At 48.2% G+C, this 27,389-nt stretch overlaps 1 long non-coding RNA gene across 1 annotated transcript in view; it reads left to right on the top strand.

The window, feature by feature from the left end:
- The first annotated feature begins 7,294 nt into the window (after window positions 1–7,294).
- The window catches only part of LOC121875135, a 107,192-nt gene continuing 87,097 nt past the window's right edge, over window positions 7,295–27,389 (top strand). Inside the window, exon 1 of the long non-coding RNA XR_006090552.1 lies at window positions 7,295–7,434. This is a non-coding gene — a long non-coding RNA (uncharacterized LOC121875135). The remainder of the gene's footprint in view (window positions 7,435–27,389) is intronic.

Genomic DNA, 27,389 nt, shown 5'->3' with positions numbered 1-27,389 from the left:
CACCTTCCAGTACCATCATCTACCTCCGGCACTATCATCCACCTCCCGGCACCATCATCACTTACCAACACCATCCAGCACCCGACCATCATCCACTTCCATCATCCATCCATCCCAGCACCATCATCCACCTCGGCACTATCATCCACCTCCTGCACCATCATCCACTTACCAACACCATCCAGCACCCGACCATCATCCACCTCCAGCACCAACATCCACCTCACCTGCCATCATCCAGCACCCAGCATCATCATCACCTCCAGCACCACCATCCCTTACCAACACCATCCAGCACCCTACCATCGTCCACCTACCAGCACCATCATCCACCTCCCAGCACCATCCACACTCCACCACACTCCTCCCAGCTCCACCACTCTCCTCTCCAACTCCACCCACCTCCTCCAGCTCCACCACCTCTTTCCAGCTAGACCACCTCCTCCCAGCTCCATCGCCTCCTTCAAGCTCCACCACACTCCTCCCAGCTCCACCACACTCCTCCCAGTTCCACCACTCTCCTCTCAGCTCCACCACCTCCTCCCAGCTCCATCCACCTCCTTCAAGCTCCACCACCTCCTCCCAGCTCCACCACCTCCTCCCAGTTCCACCACTCTCCTCTCAGCTCCACCACCTCCTCCCAGCTCCACCACCTCTTTCCAGCTAGACCACACTCCTCCCAACTCCATCACCTCCTTCAAGCTCCACCACCTCCTCCCAGCTACCACACCCTCCCAGCTCCACCACCTCCTCCCAGCTCCACCACCTCCTCCCAGCTCCCCACCTCCTCCCAGCTCCCTCCTCCCAGCTAGACCACCACCTCCTCCCAGCTAGAACCACACTCCTCCCAGCTGGACCACCTCCTCTTAGCTCCACCTCCTCCCAGCTAACACTCCCAGCTAGACCACACTCCCAGCTACACACTCCTCCAGCTGGACCACCTCCTCTTAGCTTCACCACACTCCTCCCAGCTAAACCACACTCCCAGCTAGACCACCTCCCAGCTAGACCACTCCTCCTAGCTTCACCACACTCCTCCCAGCTAGACCACACTCCTAGCTTCACCCTCCTCCCAGCTAGACCACACTCCCCCAGCTAGACAACCTCCTCCTAGCTTCCCACTAGACCACACTCCTCCCAGCTAGATCCTAGCTTCACCACCTCCTCCCAGCCACACCACACTCCTCTTAGCTTCACCCACCTCCTAGCTTCACACCTCCTCCCAGCTAGACCACACTCCTCTTCACAAGCTAGACCACCTCCTCCCAGCCCACACCTCCTCCCACACTCCTCCCAGCTCAGCCACCTCTCCCCCAGCTAGACCACCTCCTAGCTTCACCACTCCCCCAGCTAGACCACCTCCTCCTAGCTTCACCACACTCCTCCCAGCTAGACCACACTCCTCCCAGCTAGACCCACCTCCTCCTAGCTTCACCCACTCCTCCAGCTAGACCCTCCTCCCAGTTAGACCACACTCCTAGCCACCACCTCCTCCCACCCACACTCCTCTACACCCACACTCCTCCCAGCACCACCACCAGCAGACAGCCCAGGTGATGGACGCTACAATAATACCTGGGAGGGCCTCTCACTATCACTTATCCGCCCTCCCTCCCTCCCTTCCTCCTCCCTCCCCTCCTCCTCCCCCCCGCCGTACCACTACGCGTTTCCTTCTGTTATTCTTTTCTTTCCTGTTTTCGTCTTCGTCTTTTCACAATTTAAATCGAGTTTGATCTCTCTCTCTCTTCTCTCTCTCTCTCTCTCTCTCTCTCTCTCTCTCGACCTTAAGAGATATCGCAAATTATATTATCTCTGTGACCGACATTTAATTTAGTGTGTTAAAAGACTATTGTATTAAACTCTTAAGGAGACAGTGGCGGTCGAGGTGATTAGTATTATCTTGTTACTCGTCCCAGCCCTATTTTTTTTTTACTATTACTATTATTATTAAAGTTTCATTGTTGATTTTAATGTTGATAAGCCAATAATTGTTACTGATGGGGTATCATGTTTTTTTTTATTCGATTATAATCTCGATAATTCGGCAGCTCTAATAATTGATGATGTGGATATTTGCTTTATAGTTTAATAAATGCGCGGTTGTAACTGATGATAATGACCTGGCTTGATAATGACTTTGACTTGATAATGACCTGTCTTGATAATGACCTGACTTGGCATAAATCTTTGTTGATCTTTTTATGTAAGGTTAATATATTAGCAGGTGTGATCGATTATGTAGATGAGCCACTTGATCTTGATATTATTTAAGCTGATTAATTCAGTAGCTGTAGCGGTGATGAGAACAATGTGAGGAGCTGGTGCACGTGTGTGTGGTCAGTGGCTGGCTAGTGTGGACACGCGGTGACGTCCTCCTGACACACACACACACACACACCTGGCCTCCAAATTCATTACCTGTGACGATGTTGCCGTGGGTTGTTGTAGAGCCCATGGGTGGTGGTGACGGCCGACCCACGCTGCCCGTCACACGCCACCCGTCACTCACTACCTTCTCGTTATTCACCTGGTCGACACCCACCACCTGCCACCGCTGATCACCTCCTGACGCTCGGGATTAACTGCTTGTCTGTATTGGTGCGTCAGTCGAGGTGGCCACTGTAGGGGGAGGAAAACGGATGGTTCCTATAGGGGGAAGATGTGTGTGGTTGGTACCCGTGGAGGGAGAGATGTGTGGTTGGTACCCATGGAAGGAGAGATGTGTGGTTGGTACCCGTGGGGGAGAGATGTGTGGTTGGTACCCGTGGGGGGAAACGCGCATTGATATTAAGTATTGTTGAGGCATCCAACTGGTAGGTCTTAGGGTCATGTTGGATTTGTTGAGACACTAGTTTTCTCATCCAAAGACCTGTTAAGAGGTAATTCTCACATTGTTTCCCATCACTTAAATCAGTGAACAATAGTGAGATGGATTTAGTATCGGTCGGAGATATACTTACTGGTGGTGACGCTTAAGGAGGGGAAGAGCACGTGTGTTGCCCTCGAGGGGGGACGTAGAGTGTCCTGGTAACTCGTGGTGGGGTAATCATTTACACTTGAGGTGGCAGGTGAAGTGGGCTGCGGCTGCTGCTGGAACCATGCCATTGGGTATACACGAGGTAGAGGGGTCAGTGAGAGAGTGACACACACACACACTACTTCTTGCACTGTCACTAAGTTGAAATGCACTGTAGTTTGAGCTTTTCCCCATCTAGTTATTATATATCTTATTTGTATCACTTATGTTACTTGTATATTATTTGTAATTCGTAACCCATTCCCCAAATATGTAGCTGTATATTTTCAGCCTTCTGGCTGTCAAGCTCTTTCAATAAACCGTTAATTATTATTATTATTATTATTACACACACACACACATGCACACACACGCACACGCCAAAATTTACTGCCATTTTGGAGGAGAAAGGCAGAATAAAGAGGTCAGTTTGGTCTTATGACGGAGCCAGAATCATGGCCGTAGATCTGAGAGAGAGAGAGAGAGAGAGAGAGAGAGAGAGAGAGAGAGAGAGAGAATGGATGTGGCTGTGTAGTGTAGGGGAGACTCTGGAAAGCTTGAGTCTCAGATGAATGGGGAACCTTATATATAAAGTGATGGGGGTGAGGCTGCCAAGTGAAGTGGTGGTGGTGGTGGTTGGAGGTCATGGGGGTGACAATGAGAGGAATGCCGAGGACGCAGAGGCAGGGGGGGGGGTTGGAAGTCATAAGTGTAGAATGCTGGGAGAATGTGATATCATGAGTGTCGAATTAGGTGGTCATGGGGTGTTACAAATGGGTACAGAGAATGAGAATGAACAGCTGGACAGAGGGGAATGATGGGAATGGATATCCTCTGATGCGGATAATACTGTAAATAAAGGGAGCAGGGATATAAAAGATAGTGGAGAGAGAGAGAGAGAGAGAGAGAGAGAGAGAGAGAGAGAGAGAGAGTCTGCATTTCAAACATTTTCCGGAAGGTCGTCATCCTCTCATCCTCCGCCAACCCTTACCGGCCATTTGAATTTATTTCCTGCCATTCCGAAATGAATTGAGAACCTCGACCGGGGGAAAGTAAATCGGCCGGGCCACCAGGGAGATAAATCGGTGTGTAGACAGTAACAGGGAGGTGCGGGAGGAAACGTGATGAGGGACGTGTGGATACCTGACGGGAAGACTGTGACGGTAAGAGGATAGGGATGAGGATAGTTGTCTAAGAAGAGAATGGAAGATGGAAGAGAAGGTATATAGATTAATAGTGAGAAGGAAAGGAGGACGAAGAGAGAAAGTGGGGTGAGTGTAATGAAAACAGATGAAAGGAGGAGGTGGAGGAAGAATGAAAGCGGGTAGGGTGAGAGTATTGAAAGAACGTGAAAGGAGGTGGAGGAGGAGTGAGAGAGAGTGGAAAGAAAGTAAGAGGAAGAGGAGTGAAAGGGAATGGAGCGGTGAGAGAGGGGTGAGGTGAGAGGTATTGACAGGAGACTGGTGAGCCGTGTGACCCAAGACATCCAACCAAGACGTGTGATCAAAGCCGCTGCTGTCTACCTCCTCCTCCTCCTCACACAAGTCAGTTCCGATACATTTAATGGGAAGAGTGTGTAGGGTAAGGGGTAGGGCGCTCGGTCCATTTAAGCCATGATAAGTGAAAGTGGGTCTTGCAGCCTCGAGGAGACGTAAGGGGCGGGGCGGATATAGCATACTGAATACTAATCTTCGTTTACTCAAGGAGGTGATGTGGTTGGAACTGCATTCATAATCACTGTCCTTGAAGTCACGTACAGCTTCAAGGACAGAGATTTCAAGGCGATGTATGACGTTAACAGTATACTCATAAAGTATGTACACATCATGTTCCGATACAAGTATAGTGTAGTGCAGAGATTTTAAAACAATCGGTTACATAAACAATACCCCCAAATAAGTGTGTACAGACAATTGCACCACCACGTCATTTATACACGAAGAAACGAAAGACTCGGTGCTAATTCCACTCACACGAAAGACAAGCTGCTGCACCCCACCCCACCGCACCCCCACCGCACCCCCACCACCCCACCCCACCCCACCCCGCACCCCAACCCCACCCCTAAAAAAAAACAAAAAAAAAACATTACACTTTTACACTTGAGCGCTGCATTGTGACGGACTGGACCAGTGAACGGGAGGTTAGCTGGAGTTGTTGGCAGTAACGAGACACCCGCTGTCAGGTGTTTGCTCTGCTAATTATTCCTATTCACTGGAAATGTTAAATCATCCTCCGTTTGTGCCGCTGACGCTCTGTGGAGATAAGGGTACGCGGGAGAGGTGGTCGGACGCTGGCCAAGTTGAGAGAGAGAGAGAGAGAGAGAGAGAGAGAGAGATGAACGCAGTGTATTACAGATATATGCGTTAAATGGATAAACAAATAGGAAAATAAACACACTGACAAACTGAAAGATGTAAAGGCACACACACACACACACACACACGCACACAAAGGGAGGAAGGAATAACACACGCTCAACCATCCATTTATACGCTTATTTAATGTTGTAATACCTGTATCCGGGAACAAATAATGGATGCCAGATTCTTCGGGGATAAATACTGTACCCGTTTATGGCGGAGGTACACGTCGCCATCATCACAACAGTCCCGCTCTCAAATATATATTTTATTGACCCATAACACTAAACGCCATTAGAATCTTGAAGAATTACTTAAGGTGGGGCATTTGAACGACCCTTTTGACGAGTCGTGAACATGTTTTATCACCACTTGCGGTTGACCACTTTCTCACCGTTAAGTCTGGTCGGCGTGTCGTAATTCTTTTTTTTTTTGTCGCTTGGATAGTTATCGAGATGGAGACTCAAAAAGGTTAATGGAATTGTCCTCAAAATTGGTGGTAATTTTCTCTCTCTTATTTGTGAGGAAAATTACCACTTGTTGTCTCGGTAATGTGATGGATTATAAAAGTGTGTGCTAAAAGATTGTTGCAGTGTTAGGGCCGGCAGCATATTTTTTCCCTCTTTTATTTCTGAGTGTGTGTAATAATAATAATAAAATAATAAACGGTTTATTAATAGAGTTACAGCCGGTGTCTGAAAATATACAAACTTACATTTGATCTAGACATAATGATATGCGTTGAATACATTTACAGGGCTGTACAGTTGTGTGTGTGTGTGTGTGTGTGTGTGTGTGTGTGTGTGTGTGTGTGTGTGTGTGTGTGTGTGTGTGTGTGTGTGTGTGTGTGTGTGTGTGTGTGTGTGTGTGTGTGTCATCACCCTGTTAAAGTGTTCCTTCCCTGCTACCTGTCTCAATTCTGATAGCGGATAATTTTTACTTGGGAAAATTCTGTCATGTAGGAGACTATTGGCGTTGTTTCTCGTTCAACGTTATAATTGTTTCAGTAACGTCACCTTTCAGGCTCCAGTTAGGTAGATTTGCTGCAGGAAATTGTGTAGCATCGTTGACAAATGCTTTCAGGTATTTTTCCTCCGTACTGTGAGGCAATTGTTTCTGGATTGTCAATCTTGCAACTCACATCTCTCCCCGGGATGTGTTGGTTCTCTGAGCAAGGGGAGATTTACCTCTCGGAAAATTGTGTAGGGTCGAGGCGGGCGTGTGCTTAGTGGCGTGTGTCGTCCACGTTAACAATGGCTGAGTGGGTCGTGTCGTAGGAAATATTTACATGCGAATGCCGCTGTGTCGAAACTAGAAGCGATGGGTCTCCCAAACCGCATGTCGCTGTTGCCGAGTGACGCCTGAGTGCTTACTAATCCACTCCCGGAGGCTTTACGACCAGCTTGATCTCGTCGGCCTCGCGAGAATTGATGGCCGTCTTTTGTAAAAATATATACAGCGGAATCCTCCATGATGTTACTCCCGATTCCACTTATTCAGGATTATCTGGATGTGTCGGAGCTGATCCTTTGTTGCAGAGAGTGAAACAGTTTATGTGTGTGTGTGTGTAGAGAGAGAGAGAGAGAGAGAGAGAGAGACGGCGTCATAAGTACAGTCATCACCAGAAAATGGTTGTGGTTGTGGATCTTTACGGCTGGTGTGTGAGTATATATCCTTGGCAGAAAATTATGCCTCGGCTATAGACAGTGACATTCCTACTCCTTGATTTTTGCACTGGAGAGAATATGTTGTCAGATGTAATGCAGGTAATTTATGAACATGTATGAGTATTAAGTCAATTTATGTATTTTTGGAGGTAACTAATCTTATGTTAATGATAAGTTTATGTTCGTGTATGACGTCTTTGTGATGTGTGGTTGGCCTAATGGGGAATAATGTCGGTACTAATGTATGTAATGTTCTTTTTTTTTTTCCCAGCGGTGCGTGCGGGCGTCGGAGAAGGCTGGAACACGCAAGCTCGACCCCTTCCCGGACAGAGTTAAACCCGACCCCGCCAAGAAGAAACCGCCTCCGCCCAAGATCAACAACAACAAGGTAGGTCTCGAGGACTACTGTAGCATGTGGAGTCGATCCTGTCTCTCACTAACCTGACGTGGGTGTTGTCGAGGATGGTTCGTATCTTCAGGTGTATGTAAACGGTGATTATACTGAAATGCGTACACTCTGTCTCTCTTGTTAAGGCCTCGACACAGTGTCTCCTGGGTTCGTGGTGTGTTTTTCAGGTGAATCCACAGAGTTTTCATGTCTAGGAGGTGGTTTTTGTCTCTTATATCTAGAAAAGCAGTCAGGGGTACCGAATTGAAACCGCCCGCCATGGAGAGTTCACTGATAAGATTACCTGGTGTTGATTTGGGGGCTCATCACCCCCTTCCCTCCCTCCGTAGCCTGTAAAGGGAACTGGAAATACGAGGTGTTGGTTAATAAAGTAACGATTATTGTGCGTAAACTCTAAACATTGTCAGTGTTTTCTGCTATGACCAGAGTGTCGTCGTGTTTAGTTGGACGGATTAACAGTAAATAAACTTTGAGTTAGGTTCCTGTGTGCAGTGTAGTGGCCACTCTAGGGATAAATAGAACAATCCCTTGAGCCCTCTGGTGGGTGTAGGCCGCACTCCCTCAGGTGTAAGAAAACGGTGGGGCGTCGGAAAGCATCAGAGACAGGGCGACTGAGCTAAATCTTTAATTTATGTCTCTCTCTCCCATGTTGTATCATATTTTATGTGTCTCCACTGGTGTGAGTTGAACTGCGATGACAGAAAAAAAAAAGATTTACCAGAAAATATTGGATCGCCCAAAAATACTGCATTGTGACCTTCGCCCGGAATTAAAACACTAGTTGCATTGTTGAATTATTCATGTAATTACAATTTTTTTTCATAGTTCAATACAAAATCGTAGTCTTGAATCTAGTCCGTGTTAAAACTGGTAAAAAAAAATGCAAATGTCATACAGACACGTGAAACACTGGCGGTCGTAAATATTTATGGCCATTTTTTTTTCACAAAGTTGCAGGAACAGTGAGAATGTTTACACTTTTTACATATTTTTTGTATTCATTTACTAAAGGACGTTATTTACACATGTGTTGAGGATTCACTTTGTACCTGTCCAGCGCGTCTGTTACGTGAGGCTCTATGTCAGGAGCTTATCTCTTGCCCTGTATACCAATTTTACGGACCCTTCTTATTCCTCCCTTTCCTTGACGTTTCTTTACCTCCTGTTCTACCCCACACAGAAGAGAGAGAAAGAGGGGGTAGAGAATATTGACAGGAGTTAGAGAGAATTAACATAGTTAGATAGATATATAGAGAAGATGGTAAGATTAATATTGACAGGAGTAGGTGAGAGGTAAATATAATAAGATAGTCTCACAGGAAACTTTCGAACCCACAAATTGAACTTCCTTTTTTTACCAACTCACCCTGAAGGCAGGAGGAGGAGAAGGTGGTAGTGGCGGTGGCTTGACCGTGAGAACGTGTTGTGGTTAGGAGGCCTTTCAAGTCTTGTCTGTGGTGTAGCTATGGTGTACCGTCATGTTAGGGCTTTGCAGGAGTATTGTTTTGTGTGTGTGTTTTGTTATTATTGATGTCCGTATCTAACCACTACCTGCACGTGTCTTGGCCTACACTTGTGATGGGTAGTGGTGTGTTGGCTACTGTTAACTCCATCACTCTCTCTCTCTCTCCCCACACTTGATGGAGGATGAAGTACACATTGGTAAGTGATCCTCGACCATCACCTAAGTCAAGTTTTAGTGAGCACGGTGGTGAACGGTTGCTTGGTGGTGCGGCACTATCGCATTAGCACAACCACTGCTACTCCATAAACCGGGACAGTTATTGCCCAATCTGGCGTTTTATGGTCTCTTCTGATTGTCGTCGTTGGGAGAATTATCGTCTAGGAATGGCTGTTCCCATGGCAGTCTTCCCGCTCAAGGGTATTATTGTAGATCGCCGTTTGTGCTCAACATGGATTTTTTTTTCTTTCGTTCTTTGAGTGAGGAGGCGAGCTGTATCTCCGCCTCGGCCCGGGGAGAGGAGGAGGGACGCGGGAAAGAAGAAATGAGGGGAGGGACGCAGGGAGGAGGGGATGTGATGGACGCAGGAGGGGGGGAAGGGCGAAGGGACGCGGGGAAGAAGGAAGGGATGGGACGCTGGGAAGGGGGAAGGACGCAGGGAAAGGGAAGGGAAGGCAGGGGAGAGACTCGAGGAAGAAGGAAGGGATGGAACGCAGGGAGGAAGAGATGGGAGGGACGCGAGGAGGAGAGAAAGTGGGTATGGTCGTAAGAGGAGGGAAGGAGAGGATAGACACTGGGAGGGGCTCGGTCCGGGGAGGGAGGGGGGGAGAGAAGGACTCAGTGTAATTTGTTTGCGATTTATTGAATTGCTCGTAAAAATGCTTCTCATCCTTCCCGTCCTGACTCCTCCTCCTCCTCCTGGATCTCCACCCCCCCCCCCATCTCTCCTTAATCATTTCTTCTTCCTCCCCTTGTATCGTCTCCTCTTATATCTCCCCTTCCTCTTTTTCTTCCCTCCCTCCACCTTCTCCTGCTCAAGCGTCTCTTTAACTCCTCCCCCCTCCCTTCTTCCTCTCCCTCCACTTCTCCCTGGCCTTCTTTTCTCCCTCCCTTTCCTCCTTCTTTCGTTCCTTTTCTTGCTCTTTCATTTCGTCTTATTCCATTCATCTCTTCCTTTTCCTTCCCTCATTCATCCTATTTCCCGTCCGTCTGCTATCTTCCTTCCCTTCTCTTGCTTCTCCCGTCTTTCTCTTCCGTCTTCTTCCTTTCCTCTCTTCCTCTTCCTTCTCTCCTTTCCCTCTATCCCTTTTCTCTCCTTCCTTCTCTTTCCCCTCCGTCCCTTCCCGTCTCCTCCCTCCCTTCCCGTCCTCTCCCTCTCTCTCCTCTTCCTTTCTCCCCCTTCCTCCTCTCCTTTCCTCTTTCCACCCTTCTTTTTCCTTTCTTTCACCCTCTTCTCGCCTCCTCCATCTCAACGTGGCCGGCAGTGGGCGCCTCTCGTTTTAGCAGTTCGTCACACACACACACACACACACACACACACACACACACACACACATCTGCTCAGCCATGAACAAAAATGGTCTTTTGTTTCTCTGGATTGTTGGTTTTGGGTCGTGACTGACGGCGCTACGTGGCAGGTCGGGGCTAGAGGGGTGCTGGATGTGGATAGGTGGTGGGATAGTGGGTAATGGTTGAGGAGGGGAGGTGGGATAATGGATGTGGAGGAGGAGATGGTGGCAGGCGTGGAGGAGGGGTGGTGGCAGGCGTGGAGGAGGAGGGGTGTGGTGGCAGGCGTGTAGGAGGGGTGGTGGCAGGCGTGTTGGAGGTGGTGGCGCGTGGAGGAGGTGGTGGCAGGCGTGATGGAATAATGGGTGCTGGAGGAGGTGGGATAATGGATGTGGAGGAGGGGTCGTGGGATAGTAGATGATGGATGTGGAGGGGTGATGGTGGATGTGGTGACAGGTGTGGTGGGATAATGGGTGGTGGATGTGGAGGGGTGGTGGTGAATGTGGAGCCGTGTGGAGGGATGGAAAGGTGGAAATTGGACCTGGATTCATACGGTACTATACCTCAGAGCCCTCAGCCGTCCCTCCTGACAAGATCAACACACCACCGACTGATAGACAAACATGATTGATAAGATGAATAAATACCCCCGTGTGTCAAATTATCACCGGGTGTATTAAAATCTTCAACGTGTCAGAGAATTATCATACAAATACACACGGGAACGAATCATTATGGAAACCCGAGTTAAGTCAGTTTTTTTTCTTCTAATCTCAGACTGGAGGAAAGGTGATGAATTTTATCGTATTCTGAATTAATTAAAGTCTTAGGCAAGTTTTCATCACAGCATCGAGAGAGGTGTGTGACAAAGGAATAGAATATACTGAATTTAGATTAGGATTCCGTGTGTTAAGTGTTTCCTGGGAGTTTGGTGTTCGTTGTGAGGGAGGGTCAAGTACTGTACAGGTAACAGTCAGGTAAACCCCCCCCCCACACACACACACACACACACACACACACACACACACTCACTCACTGTAATCAGGCAACAGAACAGTCAGGTACAGGTGTAATAATAAATAATAATAATAATAATTAACGGTTTATTGAAAGAGCTTGGCAGCCAGAAGGCTGAAAATATACAGTTACATATTTGGGGAATGGATTTCGAATTACAAATAATATACAAGTAACATAAGTGACACAAATAAGACATATAATAACCAGATGGGGAAAAGCTCAAACTACCTGTACAGTGTGTGTGTGTGTGTGTAATATGGCGTTCGTATTATTTTTTATCATAGATGAAGGATATCATTATACACACACACACACACACACACAGAGTCAGTGAGAGTGAGTGCCGCTGGCGACATTTCAGAGTTGTAAAGGAAAACGGGAACTCTGGTGTGTGCGCGCGCGGAGGGAGGATGAGGGGGGGAGGGGGGGACAGGGGGGAGGGACGGGGTTGGGGGTCGTGAGGACGGAAGACACTTGCGGCTGAAGGTCGTCATGGCTGGCTCTCTGAAACACTTATCTCAGGATAGTTTTATATGTTTGTTCAGTAAATATGAGTAGAAATAAATATATATTTTAAATGGAGGGACTTTAAAATGGCAGGGGAGTAAAGGCAGTGGATTGTGGTGTATAAAAGGGTATGATGTGTTTGACTATGTGGATGAGGTAGTCCAAGTCAGTAACAACAAGGTAGGTTTGTTGAGTCCACACTGAGGCAGGCAGGCAGGGTCGGTGTCGGCGGCGGCGGCGGCGGGTGAGGTACGAGTGGTGGTGGAGGAGAGTCCGTGGTGGTGGTGGTGGCGGCGGTCGTCGCGGGTGGCGGTGTGGCAGCCAGCCCGTTGTGCACTCGTGGTGGTGGCCTCAGTGTGGCTCAGGCCCTTACACAGTGCGCACGGTGTTAATGTTTGCTCCAGCTGTGTTATCGCATCTGCGCACCACGCCTGCACACCCACGTGCTTTCTCCTGTACTTCACTCCTATTCCTGGATTTTGGGATAACGTCGTGGAAGCAAGAGCTCAGTGGTGTGATCCCCGTATCAGAAAAATATATAACTTGTATATCTAAGAATTGTTTGAAAACTCTTGGCCCATTTTCAGGTCAGATGCATGGAGTTTATCGGCCTATTTTATATTAAAGTGCGAACTAAAAATATATTGCTCTTTATGTGAAGAAAAATGTGATATAGTTGAAGTTTTGTCGATAGTGAACTAGAAAAGTATTTGCCGTTGTGTGTGTGTGTGTGTGTGTTGGCAAGTGTCGCAGAAATGAAGGTGTGTTAGTTTTGGTGAAGCAAACAAGTGTGACACAGGACAGTTGTAGTACACTTAAGTGAAGGTGGTGACAACAGTGGTGGTGGTGTACTAGTGTGTGGTGTACTAGGAGCGGCCCAGCTAGCTCTGGGCGGTGGCGCTTGGTATCGTCGTCAGCGGGCTGCCTGTTTGCCGTTTGTTGTGCAGGAATGTCTGCAACACCTCCTCGCTAAGTTGCTTCGCCCCATATTAAGGTAGGCTAATTACCACCCACCCTAGATGGCACCTCTGCCTTCTGGGCGGGTCTTGTATTGGCTGGTCATCCTCACTGGTGTAAAGTGTGTAGGTCCGCGGTGGCCGCCCCGGGGCTCCTCTGTACACAAAAATTATGGTAATTATATACAGTAAGTATGAATAAATTTAGACAGTCAGTGAAGGTGTTGTTACACCTGTCCAAGCTTGTAAATCCAGCAGCGGTCATTATCTTGGTAAATAAAGAACACGGTGATTGCCATACTCGACCTAGATATTTGTAACCAAGTAAATTTCGTTACGATCCACAAATCCTTTATAAAGTTATTGAACGGAGCGGAAACGACATTTAGTATGGACGGACGCATAAGAGTAACACAATAGTGACGATGAAAAACTGCAGGTAGTCCGCAGGGTTTCCTAAATTAAGTTAACATTATTGAAATGTGTTGGGAAGGTGATTATGTTATCTGACATGATTGAATACTATTTGTTCCGTCAGGAGTGTAACTATAGTGAGTAAATCATCTGGAACCTTTGATCTAAAATTATTGTTCATTAATGTTGTGGAAAAATAGAAGATATATTTATGCAGTGTAATGGCGGGGTCGTAGTTCACGTGGTGCTTCGCTTACCAGTGCGACTTGCCACTAGATTCGAATTCAGGTGAAGTCCGTGATTACATACTCAAGAGTGTATACGATATAAACACATATAATTGTATGTATTATAGAGCCACCTGAACATGAGACACGCGCCCCAACAAGCCCAGCGCTCCGTGTAAGCACCACATCTGTTCCTCCCTTCAACCCACGTTCCTCCGCCGCCCAGGATCTGTTACCTTCCCTACGTCATTAATCAGTTTGACAGGCTTGCGGGACTTCATTAGAGTAATAGCTTTGACGCCCCTATTGCTTAAAATATATAATGGTGTTGGAGGAGCTTGAGGGGTCGCAGGGAAGGGTGGTATGTAGTCTCCTGGTTTTGGTGGGTCAAGCAACGTGGATAGTAGTGGTGTCTGTGTTACGTATTCATGAAACATACATATAAATATCGGTACCATTGTCAGCTGTAGCACATATACGGTCTAACGCAGCCATAAGTTACGTACGCTTTGTAAAAGACGAACATGTATAAAAAATATAGCCCGCAATCTTGTCTTTTACTCTGTCAATATTATGACACTCCCGCCTGCCTCACACACTCGCTCCCCTCACAAAGTTTCCATTAACTGTGGGGTTTGAATCAAATATTAAGATGTATTGGTCAGACGCGAGGGTCAAGCTTTGTGCCTCAGTGTCGTATATCATGCGTTATTGTTGCGGGGTGTTTGTACATGAGGAAATATTGACACCTAATGGCAGAGTTCAGTAGAAAATGTACGGATTTGGTGTGTCGGTGGACTGTTGCCGGCGGGATATTGATGGGCGGGGTGTGGACACTGTACATTGTTCTTGCTTGTGGTTAAAAAGAGAGGTGTGGGGAATTGATATTGTTAATGGAGGGTCAGGTGGTAACTGTAGGGATTGTGGTGCTCGGTAATGAAGGGACACGCACATTGTGATTATGTTTGAGCGGTGGAGCGGGCGGGTCGCTGCCTCAGGCTTGTGTCAAGTTTGGCAAGAAGAAAAATAAACCCAAACAGATTACCGGGTTTGTTTGTAAGTGAATTTTACTTACTGCCGATTGACACCCCAGCGAGGTGTTCTTAAAATATTAAATAAACGTCTTTTATCAACTGCTCATCCCTTGATACTGTAATTACGGTAGGCCAGTTTGCCTCCTCTCGCCAGCGTCGTAAAACAAAAAGCTGTCAGGGGCTTGAGGGAAAAATATAAATTATTACTTACAGATAAGAGTTTTTGTACAGGTGGGGGATACTAATAAGGGAAGACTCATCCCGTTACCTGCACCCGGCAACACCATTTCTTCCATGTAGGGAGGTATACTCTGGTCTCCTAGGCTGTAGGGAGGTATACTCTGGTCTCCTAGGTTGTAGGGAGGTATACTCTGGTCTCCTAGGTTGTAGGGAGGTATACTCTGGTCTCCTAGCCTGCAGGGAAGTATACTCTGGTCTCCTAGGCTGCAGGGAGGTATACTCTGGTCTCCTAGGCTGCAGGTAGGTATGCTCTGGTCTCCTAGGCTGCAGGGAAGTATACTTTGGTCTCCTAGGCTGCAGGGAGGTATACTCTGGTCTCCTAGGCTGCAGGGAGGTATATTCTGGTCTCCTAGGCTGCTGTAGGGAGGTATACTCTGGTCTCCTAGGCTGTAGGGAGGTTCTGGTCTCCCAGGGAGGCATACTCTGGTCTCCTTTGCTGCAGGAAGTATACTCTGGTCTCCTAGGCTGCAATGGGGGTATACTCTGGTCTGCTGCAGGAGGTATACTCTGGTCTACTAGGCTGCAGGAGGCATACTCTGGGCTGCTGGGAGGTATACTCTGGTCTCTTAGGCTGCAGGGAGGTATGCTCTGGTCTCCGCGGTTGCAGGGAGGTATACTCTGGTCTCCGGGCTGCAGGGAGGGCTCTAGTCTCCTAGGCTGCAGGGAGTGCTCTGGTCTCTTAGGCTGCTGGGAGGTATACTCTGGTCTCTTAGGCTGCAGGAGGTATGCTCTGGTCTCCAGGCTGCAGGGAGGTACTCCTAGGCTGCAGGAGGTGGGCTGCAGGAGGTGTCTGGTCCTAGGCTGCAGGAGGTATACCTGGACTCCTAGGCTGCAGGGATGTATACTCTGGACCTAGGCTAGGCTGGCAGGCTGCAGGGAGGTATGCTCTAGGCTGCAGGGAGGTATGCTCTGGTCTCCTAGGGCTGCAGGAGGTATACTCTAGTCTCCTAGGCTTATGATACCGTAAGCTGCAGACTGCCACCCGGTTAGCGAGGTGTTCTTACTAAAAATTACGTCCCTTTCTTACTTAACTCCTGTTAGCTTATGCATAACCAGCCAGATTTTACATGTAAATAACAGTGTGGCGGGAGGAGAGCAGGCTGATGGTGGGTGTAGCTTAGTGTGGGGGAGGAGAGCAGGCTGATGGTGGGTGTAGCTTAGTTAGTGTGGGAGAGGGTGGGGAGGGTTGGAATTTGGATCAGTGTTGAGTGGTGAGGTCCAGCGGCCATTACCGACGTAGAATGATACAACCCCCCAGCATACTCTCCCTCATTTTTCCGTCATCCTCCACCCCTTCCCTCCCCCCAGCATCCTCCCCTCCTCTCCAACATCTCATTCTCTTCCCAGTTCTTCCCTCTCTTTCCCCGGCATCCTTCCCTTTCTCCCCAGCATTCTTCCCTCCCTCTCCCCAGCATTCTCCCCACCCCTCTCCCCAGCATCCTCAGTTCCTCTCACCAGCTTCTCTCCTCCCCTCTCCCCAGTATCCTCCCCTCCCCAGCATTCTCCCCTCTCCCCAGTATCCCCCCTCCCCAGCATTCTCCCCTCCCCCTCAGCATTCTCCCTCCCTCAGCATTCTCCCCTCCCCAGCATTCCCTCCCCCAGTATCCTCCCTTCCACTCCCCCATCATCCTTCACCCTCCAACATCCTTCACCCTCCCCCAACATCCTCCACCCCTTCCCCAGCATCCTTCACCCCTTCCCCAACATCCTTCACCCCCTCCCCCCAACATCCTTCACCCCTTCCCCAGCATCCTCCACTCTCCCCAACATCCTTCACCCCACTCCCCAACATTTTCCCCTTCCCCCAGCATCCTCCCCCCACCTCTTCCCCAGCATCCCCCAGGCCACTCAGCGTGCACGTTGATGGCGCCCAGCACGCAACCTGTCAATACCACTCTCTCTCTCTCTCTCTCTGCGTCAGTGTGTAATGTTAAGGAGCGGGAAATCTTTTGTTTTTCTCTCGTGTGTTTTGTTTGTTCCTGCTTACATGGAACTGATTGAACGGGGGAGAGTTTGGCCGAGGAGATGACAATAGCGATTTTTGGATGATTAAACCGGAGGGGAAAAAAAAAGTAGTGTATTGTGAGGAAGACGATGACGATGCTGTCTGTCTGTCTATCTATCTATCTATCTATCTATCTATCTATCGCGGATCATTGAGTCGTATTAAACAGGTGGCGGGGGGGATGCTGGATCATTTCGCGGCCCCCGGTGTGGGTTAGGTGGAAGGAACTCCAGGTATTCATCTCGTTGGCTAGTAGTGTGGGTCAGTGTTTTTTGTTTTTCGTTTTTATTTTTTTTTTACCTTGTAGTTGGTTATTGTTCGAGTTTTTTATTTATCTTTATGTTGTGGTTGTGTGGAGTTGAGGTTTTGTGGGGTTGTGGTTGTGTGGTGTATTTGTTGTTGTGGTTGTGTGGGCTTGTGTGGGGGCTTTGTGGTTGTGGGGTGTGTTGTTGTGTGTGTGGTGTGTGTGAGTGTGTGGTTGTGTGGGGTTGTTGTTGTGGTGGTTGTGTGGTTGTTGTGGTGGTTGTGTGTTGTGGTGGGTGTTGTGGGTGGTTGTTAGTATGTATGTGAGTGTGTGGCTGGTGTGTGGGGTTGTGGCATGTGGTTGGTGGTGTGTGTGTGTGGTGTGTGGGGTTGTGGTGGTTGTGTGGTGTTGTGGGTTGTGGTGGTTGTTGTGGTTGGTGTGGGGTTGTTGTGGTGGTTGTGTGGGGTTGTTGTTGTGGTGGTTGTGTGGGATTGTTGTAGTGGTTGTGTGGGATTGTTGTTGCTGTTGTGGGGTTGTGTGGAGTTGAGGTTGTGTGGGTTTGTTGTTGTGGGGTTGTGGTGATGGAGGAATGTAGGACCTGTTCATCATTCACCTGAGCCTCCAACACCCACCAGACTATAGTGAAGGTATCAGCCGCTGCTCCGTGGTGGGTGGTGATGGCCAGCTGACCTTGCTTCATGTTATGTATTGTAATAATAGAAGATGACTTATCACTTTATTATACCTGGGCGGGGGTATAGTGATGTGTGTGTGTGTGATAATAATAATAATAATAATAATAAACGGTTTATTAATAGAGTTGCAGCCGGTGGCTGAAAATATACAAACTTACATTTGATTTAGACATAATGATATGCGTTCAATACATTTACAGGGCTGTACAGTACATAAATCAGGATTTGTTTATTATATTAACAATAGATGGGATGGTGCTGTTCTTATATCTATCGGTGCCGGCTCTTATGGGCTGAATTTTGTTGTAGTGGCGGACTGTGGGCGGGGGACTGCCGGTGGCAGGAGGTGGTGATGACGAGGATGGTGCAGTAGTCCACTGCCAAACCTTGCTAGTGCTTGGTGGTGGAGGTCACTGAGGGCTGGCATTTCCAGGGTGGAGAGAGCGTTGTTGTAGCCGGAGTAGTCTGCGCCGAGCATGATTCTGCAGGCCCTTTTCTGTACCTTCTCTAGCTAACGTTGTTGGGTAGAGTTGAGAGAAGACGACCAGGCTGATGACGCATACGTGTGTGTGTGTGTGTGTTAGGGGAGTAAGGAAGCGTATGATTAAAGTAGTGGTAGCGTGGGAATATGCAGGTATAGGAGGGAGGTCTGGTGGTGGGAGGTGCAGGTGCGTGGACCAGGTGGAAGGGGCTGCTGTGTCGGGGAGGTGTAGCGTCCGTGTAGCTGGGTGTAGTGATGAATAATCCTTTTTTTAATATGTTGCACTGTCTGGCGTCTGACATTGATACTTATCAGTTATCAAAATATCTTTAAACTTTGCAAAGGTTGTATTGAAAAGTTCCAGATGACTGTGTTTTTATACTTTATGCCACAAGGAAGAAAAGAACCTGAGACTATGCCCACATGAGAGAGAGAGACAGAGAGAGAGAGAGAGAGATGACAACATTTAGGTTCCCAGAACCACTCTTGCTCTCAGGTGGTGTTAGTAGTTGTGGCGACCTCAGTTGCCTGGAGGAGCTCGTGTCACCATCACCTGCTGCCAGCTGCTCCTCGTGGTGGTGTTGACAGGCTAGTGTGCCTTCATGGCTCTCTGGCGGCCCACCTACCTGTTAGAGGGGGTTGTGTGTTCTCTTAGGGCCGACCGGGAGAGTGATAGCCGGTTAGCGTGCCGTGGCCCAGCACCGTGACCAGCTGTACCAAGTTGCGTGCACCTCGGTCAAGTGTTGCATGCAAGCACCACCCACTATTCCCTCATCCGGGGCCTCAGCCACTCCGGCTTTTTAAGAGGGTATTCCCGAGTCCATTGTGGGTGATGGTCGACCTTAGCTGCGGTGGAGGGAGGATGCTTCCCCAGACCGAACGCTGGCAGGATAGTTGGCGTGCAGGGAGCTTATATATTAGGTGCGGGGAGGCAAGACGGAGAGAAAACTTGTATCCCTTTGGAAAGAAAAACTGAGGCTGAGAAAGTTTGAGGGTGGAGATGGGTGAATCCGAGGAGGTTACGAGTTGCTAAGTGTGTGTGTGTGTGTGTGTGTGTGTGTGTGTGTGTGTGTGTGTGTGTGTGTGTGTGTGTGTGTGTGTGTCACCCAACACCCACAAGAACATGGCTCCTCACACGGTCATAAAAGAGTCGTGTTAGAGAAAATAAGATTGAAAATTGCCTTGTGAATATAAGAGAGGGTGGTAGGTGTAATTTTTTTCTAATTTAAGAGTATTGGCTGGAGGAGTGGTATTAGGCTGATAAGGAGTTATGCAATAAGCTCAATTTGGAAGAGGGTTTTTTGTTTTCCTTGATGATTTGTACCTAGGGAGAAAAAACAAGGATGATTGTGGTAATAAAGGTTATTATGGCCGGCGGCGGTTGATTCTGTATCATGGCTGGCATTAGTTGAGGCGAGGACCGGTCACCACCATCACCACCAGTGAAGTTGAAGGCCACCATCACCAGGCTCTCTTGTCTTATCCCATTCCTCCTCCTCTTTCACCTCTCACCCCTCCCACGCTTCTCCATTCGTCGCCTCACGTGGTATGGCAAGAACTCTCTTTAAACACATTTTTCTTCGTGCATTTTCCTAACCAGTTAGTCGTTCTGCCACGTCTCGTGATTGCCCTGCCACTTCATATTTACTCCTATCGACCGTCTTGTCCAACCGTAGGACTGCCAGAGCTTATCTCGGCCCTCCTTCCATCCTGTCTTTGTGTTGTCAGCCAGCTCGGCGTCTCTGGTCATGGACTAGTCCCAGCTTTTCTTGTCTCTAAGTTATCCTAGTATACATCCTTCCGAGGGCTCGCTCTAGCTCTCCTCGTGGCGGAGGATATCCTCGCCGTTGTCATCTCCTTTCTCTGAGCTGATAAAAGAGGTGATGAATGTTTGGGTAATGAAAAGGCCGAGACAGTTTTATCACGAGTAAAAGGAGACACAGGGGTTGAGAGGAGGACCAAGGTGATGATGATTCAAGGGAAAGGAGACACAGACAAAGACCACAGTTTATTGTGTCCAGGAACACAGGATTCTCGCTGAATGAAATTACACCTAATTTAATCGTGTATAATGAAGTGTGTTGAGGCTGTGAATGCCATCACACTTCTCCTTAAGTCCTTCAAGTTTTTGCTCCATCTTCATCTCTCCGCGTCTAATAAATCTTCAGGTAAATTTGTCAACTCGGGCCGGTCTTTTGCTTGTTGCTCAACTTAAGTCCGGCACCAGATGTTACCTGTACACTACATGGGTTAATGAGACTGGAGGTTTACCCTCTTCTCACCCTGTGGAACTCACCACTCAAAGAGTTCATACAGGTAGAGGGGAGGTGCGCCATAAGCCTCCTCAGCCCTCATTGAAAAACAGAATTGAAAAGTGTTAACAGCGACCTGGCTCTCACGCCCTGCCTGCCTGCCTGGCTCTTCCCGGTCTCTCCTCTGTGTTTTTTCAACTGGACTAAATCCCACTCCAGTGTTTGAGTCGGTCCTCCTCATCCCCACTCCAGTGTTTGAGTCAGTCCTCCTCATCCCCACTCCAGTGTTTGGGTCAGTCCTCATCCCCACTCCAGTGTCTGGGTCAATCCTCCTCATCCCCACTCCAGTGTTTGAGTCAGTCCTCCTCATCCCCACTCCAGTGTTTGGGTCAGTCCTCATCCCCACTCCAGTGTCTGGGTCAGTCCTCCTCATCCCCACTCCTAGACGTGCTAGCCCTCTTACACTGTCCCCTCGTCAGGTGGTTGAGTTTGTGGGGCACTACTGGAGGGTCCTTATCATGCTGCTGGTTCACCAGATGGTGTGTCCTCAGGTGGGGTCGCCTGGTGCAGCAGGTGGTGGTATGCAGCTGTCTGGACCTCCCTGCTACACGCCACTTTATTTTGATTGGCGGAGACTTGCATGTTGGCACAATGTACTTGTATTCAGCCAACCACTTGTAATTTGCGCCTGTACACAACCCTGGAGGAGATGGCGGGACGGGGAGAATATCTAGCAGGGGGAGGTGGAGGAGAGGGGAAGATGTAACAATACTCAGTTTTTTTTTGGGTGGACGTCGACCTGTAAAATGAGAGGCAAGGGAAGACGCCAGAGTGAACGAGTTCAGTGTCAGGGCTGGTGATGTGTGCCTTAGAGGGTGTGTATACTGCAGCTGCTCCTACAGCATAGCAAGTAAGCTGCTGCTGCCATCCTCACATCTGACTTTACGATCAAAACTTTCCTGGTGACAACCAATTCTGAGATAAGTGTAGGTCTTGCTGTTTACAACCATTATACCTGGATAACTACAGACCCCAGTCTCTCTACCTTAAGTTTATTACGGAGGGAGCAGGTAGTTTTAGGTGGTGGTAGTAGTTACGAGATGTGTGTTTTACAACTGACACGGGTAGTTTGAGCCGCGGTAATGACGTATTGTAACAAGTAAATCATATGGCAGGCTGGGAGGATGACGGGGGTGAGCGATACTGGTCGCCTGGGCCCCGAGGGTGGAGTTATAGCACTACACACTGCTCAAGGCGCTTCACCACCACCGTCGACCGTAGACACGAAATACGTAGATACATCAGGATATAATGGAAGGTTTGCTCTTAAGTGTGTACATTAAGATGAATACATACTGTGCAGTTGTGAAATGCAATGTAAACTAACTCAGTGAAACGTATGAGAGGTTTACAAGCAGTAAACATAGTGCTAACGTTGGGCCCCAGCCTTTGTGACTCGTATCAACACACATATTCAAAACATGGTGGATTAAGTCTGCTGAAATATTCTGGGAAGAATTTGGTTAGTTTCTGAAGGTATACTTGATTATCCCCGCTACACTGGGCATGCGGGTTACAAACAACAATGACCTTGTTACTGTGTGAGTCACATGTACAGCTGTGAAGGTTGATACGAGCTACAGCACCCACCTTCAGGTACACTTAAAGTCATCGTGAATTCGGTCTTGGCGGTGGTAAGAAGACGTGGGTAATGAGGTGTGTGGTAGTTGGCGTCAGGGCTGAGTGAGGTGATGGTGGAGGCAGGTGAGGGGAGCGCAGCAGCTGACACTGTAAGACACACCTCAGGCAGGACAAGCAGGTACAGCCCACACACTCCCGTCTTGCAGTATAATTATGAGGTACAAATGGGTGCCTTGTGTATTACCGACAGGTGGTATTGATATTATTGAATGATAATGATGGTGTTGTGATGAAATGCCTTAATTTGTAAGTGTAAATTGATTTGGCAATTTCTTGCGGGTCTTTTTTTCCTTAAGGCAACTTATAAATTGCAATATTGTGTTTGGTGATGACACTGATCAAGTCGTGTTATTGGTGTAGTACATGTTTTTGCTACTGCACTGGCGGATGATAAAGACACAGACACGTATGGATATTGTGGACCATGGCCTGCCAGTCGTCGTCCTCCCAGGTAGTGCTGGGTCATCAGGGGAGCCAGTAAGTCTTATGAGATAATGGTGACAACTGCCTGGTAAGTGATGTGTCACGAGAGATGGATTATTTACACATGTAAAAAGGTTTCTAAAGAGACATGCTAGTTAGAAAACTATATATATGATCATGGGTGACGTAACTGAGTATGACATTCCCAAGCGACGACCACAAACTCTTGACAACTTGGAAAAACAAATGTTGATACAAGTTCATTGTTTATTGGGTCAAACTTGTTAAGAAAAGGGAATAAAACTGTGTAATTCTTTTAGTGTGTGTGTGTGTGTTTCAGTGGTGAAGTTACAGCCACTAGAATTTGCAGTAGAACATGTTGGAGGTGTTGGTCGGTTCAGTACGGGGTGAAGGCGTAAAGTTTGTATGGGGAGTACAGTGTAAGCCGAGGCGACCCCTGCATATCCCAGCAGCGTGGCTTGCTGGCAAGGGATCAGGTCCGCTCGCTTTCTATCCTCTCTAACTAAAACATGAAGGAACTCTGGGGAAAATGTGAGGAATGTTGACAACAGTGGGGTTAACCCGGTGTATGTTGTGACACTTTGGCTCACTGGAGAAGTGATGGTGGCGGAAGTGAGTCATGCGGGTGTGGAAGACCCTTCACAGCCAATTAAGAAGTGGGGTGCGGTGATTACGTGATGAAAGGAGGGGGAGTGCCTGGCCGACGGTGCTCGCAGACGAGAGCCTCAAGTTGATGCAGACAGAACCAAGTGGCAGCATCACTTTGTGCTGCCAGGCGTGGGGCGATGTTTGCGATACGAGTGTGGGAGTCTATTGGGGGTGACTGTAGGATGATGTTGAAGGTGGCGGCAGGAGGATGTTGGAGACGACGACGGTGGGGAATGAGTGTGGGGATAGTACTAGTGATGACTGGTGGTGGTTTATGGTTGAGGTCAACACTGTTAGGTAGTGTAGGTACAGACTGTATGAAGGCGGTAATGACACAAGTATGTGTGTGTATAATTCGCACAGCCAACATTGTGTATATCCACGTACCGTACCTAGATAAAAATAAATGCTATTTAAAGAAAATATTCACTACATTCAACACTTCACTATCGCCTAGAGTCGAATATGACCATCATCCGCCTGTTGGGTAATACAATATAGTGGTGGGAGAACCAGCGTTTTTCCTTCTATTTGTGGTGTGTCCCGTGCCTGGAGTGTTGGCTGTGTTGTGGCTCACTAGACACTCTTACACTTTCGGATTTAGGCTGCAACTTTTCCTCCTCTCACTCACATTTTAACCCCCATGAAATTTTAAGGGCTGTAGCAGGAGTGGCGGCCGTGTATTGTGCGTTTGTCCCTTCAGTTCGATAACTTTCCGCAGACTAAGGGGATTGGTTTCACTTTGGTGTAAAAGGGTGTTATGTCAGGTTCACATTCAGGATTGTTGAGCGTATTGCTAGCTCAAGTTATTTTAGAGTTATGACAGTTTAAGGTCGGCAGGATGTACCATTTCCATTGGCTCTCGTTTTTCCTGTCAGACGGCTTGGCTGTCCGCCAGGGAAATTTAATAGGATTCCTGTGTGGTGGACGTGAGATTACGCTCTGTGTTGACGATGGACTGTGACTCTAACTGCAGTGGTTAGTTTCCAACACAATGAGGCGCTGCTCTCCACAGTCCTTATTGAATATAATCGTTGATATGTTGGGACGTATCGTAAAGAGAACCACCATCTTAAGATTATAGAGAAGCTTAAAGTAGACGAGGCTCTCCCACCCACCCACTGTCAGACCCGGGCCAGTGTCAGGAGGCGCTGGGTGCCTGCCTGGGACATTTACCGATGCACGAACTCCTACATGGCTAACGCATAATGACCTCTGCATTCCGGCGAGTAGGGCGGCTATTGTGACCCTTCAATACCCAGTCAGTAGAGCCTCACATCGCCTGGCAGGAGACAGGTGGACACGTGAATCACACCAGTGCGTCGGGGGAGACAGGAGGGTCGTCAACAAAGTCACCAGGGAGCAGGTGATTGACAACACGGAGAAGGTGGAGGCGTCAAGGGCATTGTCTGGAGGGGGAGGGGGAATGTTGAGGGATGGAAGGGATAAAATGTGGGGGAGAGGAAACTAGGGATAATAGGAGGTGGCGTGAGGGGACAAAAAGCAAAAGGTGGAGAGGGTAAAAGATTGGGATATGAGAGGTAAGAGATAATGAGCGATGTAGTGAAGGATGGTGATAGGAACAAGGTGTTAGTTAAGGGGGCGGGGGGAGGAGGGGGACGGAGGAGTGTGTGTGAGGGTGGGGAGGAGGTGTGTGTGAGGGTGGGACGGAGGTGTGGACGGAGGTGTGACGGAGGTGTGTGAGGACGGAGGGTGTGTGAGGTGTGTGAGGGGTGGGAGACGGAGGAGGGGTGGGGGACGGAGGTGTGTTTGAGGGTGGGGGACGGAGGAGACGGAGGTGAGGGGTGTGTGAGGAGGAGGGTGAGGGTGGGGGACGGAGGTGTGTGTGAGGGTGGGGGACGGAGGTGTGTGTGTGAGGGGTGGGGGACGGAGGAGTGTGTGAGGGTGGGGACGGAGGTGTGTGAGGGGGTGGGGAGGGAGTGTGTTTGAGGGTGGGGGACGGAGAGGGTGTGTGTGAGGGGTGGGGGACGGAGGAGTGTGTGTGGGGTGGGGACGGAGGAGTGTGTTTGAGGGGTGGGGGACGGAGGAGTGTGTGTGTGAGGGGTGGGGACGGAGGAGTGTGTGTGAGTGTGTGTGAGGTGGGGACGGAAGGGGTGGGGGACGGAGGAGTGTGTGGGGGTGGGGGGACGGAGGGTGTGAGGGGTGGGGACGGAGGAGTGTGTGTGAGGGGTGGGGGACGGAGGAGTGTGTGTGGAGACGGAGTGTGTGTGGGGTGGGGGACGGAGGAGTGTGTGTGAGGGTGTGAGGGTGTGGGGGTGGAGGAACAAAGGTTATGTGTATATAACATGTTAGCGTCGAGCATGAGAGAGTGAGGAAGGAAGGAAAAAACAGAGGTGTGTGAGGAGTTGTGTATTAAAGGCGAGCAAGGGGCGGCGAGGCGTGGCGTGTTATTGGGTGGGACGCAAGAAGGGAATAATTGTGTGCGGGGGTCTGGTATGATAATTTCAGGTGCGTGATAGTTAAGAACGCCAATCCGCGACGTTTAGGGCAAATTACGTGCATTAGGCTCGTTATTATGCGTATTAAGTCCAAGTCTCCCAGGGAGGACTAATCTATTTTATACTCGGCTAATATTTTTGTGCTGTAACATTTTCCTCGGGTAAATATGCAGTTACACGTATTAATGGTGATTGAAGGCCACTATGTTTCCCTGATGATGTTTTACCTCGGTAGTTTTGGCTGGCTCACGTGCAGAATATCTCTCGACTGCTACCTGGGTTCGCTCTTCTTGCTGGCCGGGTGGTAATAACAAGGTAAGGTGTCGGGCGAGTAAAAATTTTAATTTAATAATGTGAAGATGAATAATTTTATTGTGGTCCCAAATCACAAGGTGTGGTGGTGGTGGTGTTTAGCGTCTGTCTTTGTCACTTTTTTTTTGTGAATCGTAATGTTTTTGTGTGTGTGTGTGTGTGTGTGTGTGTGTGTGTGTGTGTGTGTGTGTGTGTGTGTGTGCGCTTTTTGTTTTGTTTTTGTCTTTTCTTAGTATATATATTTACTTTTTGACTCACGTGTTCTGAGAATAAGGTATATTGTCTTTTGTTATTATAGTGTGTGGGGAGGGAGGGAGGAAGGGGGTGTCTGGTGTAAAGTTTTCAATCTATGTTTTTTTTTTCCTCTGTACCGCCTTGATTGATTGCATGCTTGTGGTAGTAATGATAGGGTGTGTTGTGAAGGCCACTACACCACTAACAACGTGTAATAAGGCTAAACTCTCTCTCTGGTCTTTTATACGAATAAATACTCAATGGTCTTATTTGTACAGCTTATGATACACGTTAGATTAATTTGGGAATAGTTTCGTGTATTTGTATTTCTTTCTTTATTTATTTTTTTGTGAGTGAAGTTGTCGAATATTGTAAGTATTTTTATTATTAATGTTTGTGGGATATATATTGTTAATCTTTCAGTATTGTGTGTGTGTGTGTGTGTGTGTGTGTGTGTGTGTTAGGTTTTTGCTTGGATTAGGTTAGGTAAGTGTGTTTCGTTACGTTAGATTAGGTGAATGTTCAGTTAAGTTTGGTTATGTTAAATGAGTGTTTAATTAAGTTTGGGTAGGTTAGGTGAGTGTGTTTGGTTACGTTAGGTGAGTGTTTGGTTAAGTTAGATTAGGTGAGTGTAGTTAAGTTTGGTTAGGTTACGTGAGTGTGTTTGGTTAGGTTAGGTGAGTGTGTTTGGTTAAGTTAGATTAGGTGAGTGTTAAGTTAAGTTTGGGTAGGTTATGTGAGTTTGTTTGGTTAGGTTAGGTGAGTGTGTTTGGGTAGGTTAGGTGAGTGTGTTTGGTTAAAGGTTTGAGTGTGGGTTGTTAGGTGAGTGTGTTTGGTTAAGTTAGATTAGGTGAGTGTTAAATTAAGTTTGGGTAGGTTATGTGAGTTTGGTTAGGTTAGGTGAGTGTGTTAGGTTAGGTGAGTGTGTTTGGTTAGGTTAGGTGAGTGTTTGGTTAAGTTAGATTAGGTGAGTGTTAAGTTAAGTTTGGGTAGGTTATGTGAGTGTGTTTGGTTAGGTTAGGTGAGTGTGTTTGGGTAGGTTAGGTGAGTGTGTTTGGTTACGTTAGGTGAGTGTGTTTGGTTAGGTTAGGTG

Source organism: Homarus americanus, unplaced genomic scaffold (assembly GCF_018991925.1).
Source record: "Homarus americanus isolate GMGI-L3 unplaced genomic scaffold, GMGI_Hamer_2.0 scaffold43456, whole genome shotgun sequence".
NCBI classification, from domain to species: domain Eukaryota; kingdom Metazoa; phylum Arthropoda; class Malacostraca; order Decapoda; family Nephropidae; genus Homarus; species Homarus americanus.
The sequence above is the reverse complement of the archived record's forward strand: the minus strand, read 5'-3'. Positions and strand labels throughout refer to the sequence as shown.